Source organism: Armigeres subalbatus, chromosome 2 (assembly GCF_024139115.2).
Source record: "Armigeres subalbatus isolate Guangzhou_Male chromosome 2, GZ_Asu_2, whole genome shotgun sequence".
Taxonomy (NCBI): domain Eukaryota; kingdom Metazoa; phylum Arthropoda; class Insecta; order Diptera; family Culicidae; genus Armigeres; species Armigeres subalbatus.
In genome coordinates, this window is record NC_085140.1 from 293,473,630 (window position 1) to 293,479,382 (window position 5,753).

Here is a 5,753-nt window from a genome sequence, read left to right on the forward strand (position 1 = left end):
GGAAGTTACGTATTGCTAGTCAGTCAGCCGGGTCGCGGGGTCCAGTCAGTCAGTCAGCCAACTGCAAGTGTATGGGATCCATTCCGGAACTGGCGGTAGTGTCACGATAGGGCAAAGATGTTCAACGGTTCATTAGGTCGGTCGATCAGAGAAGTCCCCTGATGGTGTGTGCGCACTTGTGAGTGCGCGTGCACCGTGTGGTGTGTGGACTTCTCCTTTCGCCTAACTGCGTTTTCTCGGCCCATTCAGTCCAGCCCAGGACTTAGTACACCGTCAGCCAGCCAGTCAGTCCAGCTGGCCGTCAGTCCAGCTCAGTCAGTCAGCCAACTGCAAGTGTAAGGGATCCATTCCGAACTGGCGGTAAAAATACGATAGGGCAAAGATGTCTAACGGTCTACCAGGTCGGCCGGATCAGGGAGAAGTCCCCCATGGTGTGTGCGCACTTGTGAGTGCAAGCGTGCACGGTGTGTGGACTTCTCCTTTCGCTCAACTGCGTTTTCCCGGCCCAGTCCAGTCCAGCCCAGGGGACTCTAGTATCAATCCGTCAGCCAGCCAGTCAGTCCAGCCAGTCAGTCCAGTCAGTCAGCCGCCAGCCGGTCAGTCAGTCAGTCAGTCATTCAGCCGTCAGTCAGTCAGTCAGTCGTCAGTCAGGTCAGCCAGCCAGCCAGTCAGTCCAGTCAGTCAGTCCAGCTGTCAGTCAGTCCAGTCAGCCGTCAGTCAGTCAGTCAGTCAGGGGTCAGAGGCAGTGCAGAGTGTACAGCACACAGAGTTTTGGCGTAGTCGCAGTCGCGAAACCGGAGCAACGCAGTGCGCCACCGGCCGGGGGGTGACATCGGATGGACTGAAACCTCTGGGGAGGACATTAATGGCCGGTCGATGAAAGTGAATCCACCAGAGCACCAGCTAGGGAACATTGGACTTTGATCCGGCTGTGGCATCACATCGTCCGACCGCAATTCCGTTCCGAATGGGCACGCCGTTCGTCTTGGGCACGCTGGCCGGTACCATGAGCTGGCACACGAGCACGACGGCCGGACGACCATTCACCGTGGCGGCTGGTGTGGTGTGGCGTGTGTTGTGCGGGTCGAGAGAGAGAGAGAGAGAGAGAGAGAGAGAGAGACAGAGAGAGAGCGTACATGAATAACGTTGGCACGGCTACCACGGCTATGCGGGAAGCATAGCGACCGTAGCAGGTATTATGACCCTGAACGAAACCGGCGTGCCTGAGGCACGCCGTTAATGAGCGAACGAAATGTACCGGGAATCTTTTGGCATTCTACGTTGCTGCTGCTGCTGCTCAGCTCGAGCGAGCATGAACGAACACGAAACGAGAGATACGGCGGCGGTCCCAAAACGCCCAAAAACACAAACGGCAAAACGGTTGCGGTGAGGTTGTGAGGCGAACTAGCGTTTCTCAGCGCAGATAACAGATAAAATGACACCGTGAGAGCGCGCGCGAGAGAGAGTCTCCGTCGCGCTTGTTGTGTGTTACATTTAGTTAGTTGCGTCTGCGGCGAGAATTCTGGCTGATCCTACCAGTAATAATATTGTTCTCAAAGGTTGCTTGCATGTCTAAGTACAAACAGATTTACTGTGAAACCGCATAAGGCTCAGTATAACAGCTTATAATTTATAAGATCATTTACCCAGTTACTTGATAACTGTGGAAAATCTAGATTAATACATGCCAAATGTGACACCCTCAGTGGAACCTGTGCAATTATTAGTCAAACCAATCGTCCTCGTGACGCTGGAGTTGAAATCTGATAATTTGTTGATCGTATGGTCTCGCACCGACGACGGATCTTTTCAAATATCTGCCCTATCAACTATTGATGGCAGTATATGACTGCCTGGTTGCACCTGGGTAACGGGAATCAGGGTTCGATTCCGGAGAGGGAGCTCAGAAAATGGCCACACATCCAAGGAAGGGGCAGCAGGCGTAAATTACCCAATCCCGGCACGGGAGGTAGTGACGAGAATAACAATATAAGACTCTTTTATGACGTCTTATAATTGAATGAGTTGAGCATAAATCCTTCAACAAGGACTGGCGGAGGGCAAGTCTGCGCCAGCAGCGGTAATTCCAGCCCACTAGCGTATATTAAAAATTGTTGCGGTTAAACGTTCGAAGTTTATTCTTGTCCAACACGGGTGCTACCCAATGATGGCAGAGGTCGGATTGTTGCGACTATAAGACCGGTGCGTCGTCGGTTTTGCCTCGCGGCGCCGTGCGTAGTGTGGCGCTGATGCCTTCATCGGGTGCAGTGTTTTCCGGGGCCCAGCTGCTATTACCTTGAATAAATTAGAGTGCTCTAAGCAGGCTATCCCATTTAGGAGAATAATCTGCATGGAATAATGGAATATGACCCGGTCTTAATATTCATTGGTTTGTAACCAGATCAAGAGGTAATGATTAATAGAAGTAGTTGGGGGCATTAGTATTACGGCGCGAGAGGTGAAATTCGTAGACCGTCGTAAGATCATAATCTAAAGGAAAGATTTGCCATGGATGCTTGCATTAATCAACAACGAAAGTTAGAGGATTGAAGGCGATTAGATACCGCCCTGTTCTAACTTCGTAAACTATGCCAATTAGCAATTGGGAGACGCCATATTATGGTGCTCTCAGCTTCCGGGAAACCAAAATTAGTTCCGGGGAAGTATGGTTGCAAAGTTGAAACTTTAAAGGAATTGACGGAAGGCACCACCAGGAGTGGAGCCTGCGGCTTAATTTGACTCCAACACGGAAACTTACCAGGTCCGAACTTTCATTGAGGTAAGACAGATTAATAGCTCTTTCTCGTACCAAGGGTAGTGGTGCATGGCCGTTCTTAGTTCGTGGAATGATTTGTCTGGTTAATTCCGGATAACGAACGTGACCAATCAAATTAAATAGAACGGCTATCAGCAGTCAGATGTTGATACTCGCTTCCGGGCCACCCTTTTGCGCTGGGGGTGGTGTAGTGATTTCGGATAATACGTCAACCCATCGCGGTTGACTGGTTAATAGGACAACGTGTTCGCTAAAATGATTGAGCGATAACAGGTCCGTGATGCCTTTAGATTACCCTGGCTGCACGCGCGTTACAATGTGAGCAGCAACGGGCGTACCCTTGCCCGAAAGGGCCGGGAAATCGCTCCAAATGCTCATTTAGTCGGGATTATGGATTGAAATGGTCCATATGAACCTGAATTCCCAGTAAGTGCTGGTCATTAGCTAGCGTTGATTACGTCCCTGCCTTTGTACACACCGCCGCCTGTCGCTACTACCGATGGATTATTTAGTGAGGTCTTTAGGTTGAACATTTGGCAGTCCCTCGGGATTACATTTGAATCGCTGAAGTTGACCGGAACTTGATGATTTAGAGGGAAGTAAAGTCGTAAATGTTTCCGTAGGTGAACCTGCGGAAGGATCATTATCACTGGTACCCCCCCACCGCCGTACCAATGATGACGAGAGTTGAGCGAGCGAGCGCCGAGTGTAGGTGTTGTTGTTCAGGTGAGTACATTTATGAGCCCTACCACCAGTGGGCTCCGTCCGGCCACCGCAGAGAGGAACAACACAAACACAACAAATCCAAACCTGGTGTGCGTTACCCTGTTCTGTGCTGTGTGTACTAGCTCTTCCGTTGTTGCTGCTGCTGTTGCTGCTGCTGTTGCTGCTGCTGCTGCTGCTGCTGCGTCCATCTCGTCCATGTCGGTCCATGCGACATACGGAACCGATCGTCAACGGCAATGGCAGTTCCCTCCCACACACCGTCCGTCCGTGTGTGTGTGTGTGTGCGTATGTGTGTACCATTACTATTGCAAAAGAAACAAGAGAACAAACAAACCCAGGCAGGGGATCACTAGGCTCGTGGATCGATGAAGACCGCAGCTAAATGCGCGTCAGAATGTGAACTGCAGGACACATGAACACCGACACGTTGAACGCATATTGCACACTGTACTGTTGTGCAATGATGGCCACATTTTGAGTGCCTATATTTATCCATTCAACTGTGCACGCCCCGCGTGTATGTAGTGACGTTTTCCCAACCGCCACCACCCCGTCGGTAGTAAAACAGTAAAACGTTCAAGATATCAGACGCGGCGCCCAGTGTCTGCTGGGCCGCCGCGGTTGATGAATACATCCCATATCATACGACCACATCACCACCATCATCATGGCCCTGTGTGTGTGTGTGTGTCGTTAAGTGTTGTATTCCATCATCCCAGATGTAGATCCTCCCATGTAGGCCCCAACAATGTGTGACTACCCCCAAATTTGCCATTAATAAGGGGAGGAAAGAAACTAACCAGGATTCCCTGAGAAGCTGCGATGAAACGGAAGAGTCAGCACGCAGGGGTGACGCAATTGCTGCGCGTCCACCCGGTTCCGTGTACTGAGCTGCCCGTTATCTGTCGTAACCGGTCGCTGGTCTGTTCAACTAGATCGTGGCTTTTACTCCCCAGAGGGTGATAGGCCCGTAGAGCGGCGCACCGATTTGTAAGGACGCTCCATGAGTCGTGTTGCTTGGATAGTGCAGCACAAAGTGGGAGGTAAACCTTTCTAAAGCTAAATATCACCACGAGACCGGATATGAACAAGTACCGTGAGGGAAAGTTGTTAACTGAATAGAGAGTCAAAAGTACGTGAAACTGCCTAGGGCTCAAGCCCGTTGAACTCGATTATCCGAGCGAGCATCTGCCTGCGGGCTGGCCTTCCCATCCAAAAAAGCGAGGGCCGGCGCCGCAGGGCAATTTTTTTTGTCTCTCCTGCGCACGAGGACACTGCGATCCATTACGAAACAGCTGCGTTCCACTGGGACGCGCAGGTCGCCCGGCCAGTTGCCCTGGTGCTTCCCGGTTGTTTACACCCACAGTAGCGACGTCAGTCTGAAGGCCTGTGCTGCGTGGGGTGGGGCTTACTGCACGTGGTGTGCAGTCGGCGCGTGATGGATTCCCACGAGTACGCACGCGGTGCCTTACACCGGCACCGCGGACCGTCGATCGGCAGTGAAAGAATCGAGGTACCTGGACCCGTCTTGAAACACGGACCAAGTTGAAGTTCATCTTTGGCAAGGAGCCAATGGTCGTGTTCCTTGAGCACCAAAGGCGCAGAAAACATAACTTGCCTTTGTTCTGCGGGATTACGGGCGCGGCTCTGCTCGTCCCTCCATCCCCGGGTGTTGTACCCGGCATGCGGGGCCGTTCCGGGTGGTGTGCGTACCTATCGTGCCACACTGCCGGCACTGTGCCACAACATACCGCGAGTGCGCAGGATGTGACCCGGAAAGATGAACTATGCCTGATCAGGTTGGTTGGGGAAACCCTGATGGAGGACTGAAGCGTTTCACGTGCAAATCGATTGTCAGAATTGGGCATAGGGGCGAAAGACCACCGAACCATCTAGCAGCTGGTTCCTCCGAAGTTTCCCCAGGATAGCTGGAGCACGCACGTTTCGGAGCCTATTTCATCTGGTAAAGCGAATGATTAGAGGCCTTAGGTCTGAAATGAGATCTTAACCTATTCTCAAACTATAAATGGGTACGTACCATGGCATTCTTTGCATTGATGCCGTTGGTAGCGGTTAGACGCCGGCTGGACCCCCTGCCTCCGGGTCCGGGTCACGGGCGTAGAAGATATCTGTGTGCTTAGTGGGGCCAAGTTTTTGGTAAGCAGAACTGGTGTTGTGGGATGAACCAAAACGTACGTTACGGCGCTTCAAATAAACGGACGCATCATAGATACCATGAAAGGTGCTGACT

At 51.8% G+C, this 5,753-nt stretch overlaps 1 pseudogene; it reads left to right on the plus strand.

Annotated features, from left to right (window-relative positions):
- Window positions 1–3,832: 3,832 nt before the first annotated feature.
- LOC134218625 (5.8S ribosomal RNA) lies at window positions 3,833–3,986 on the plus strand (annotated as a pseudogene).
- The last annotated feature ends 1,767 nt before the right edge of the window (window positions 3,987–5,753 follow it).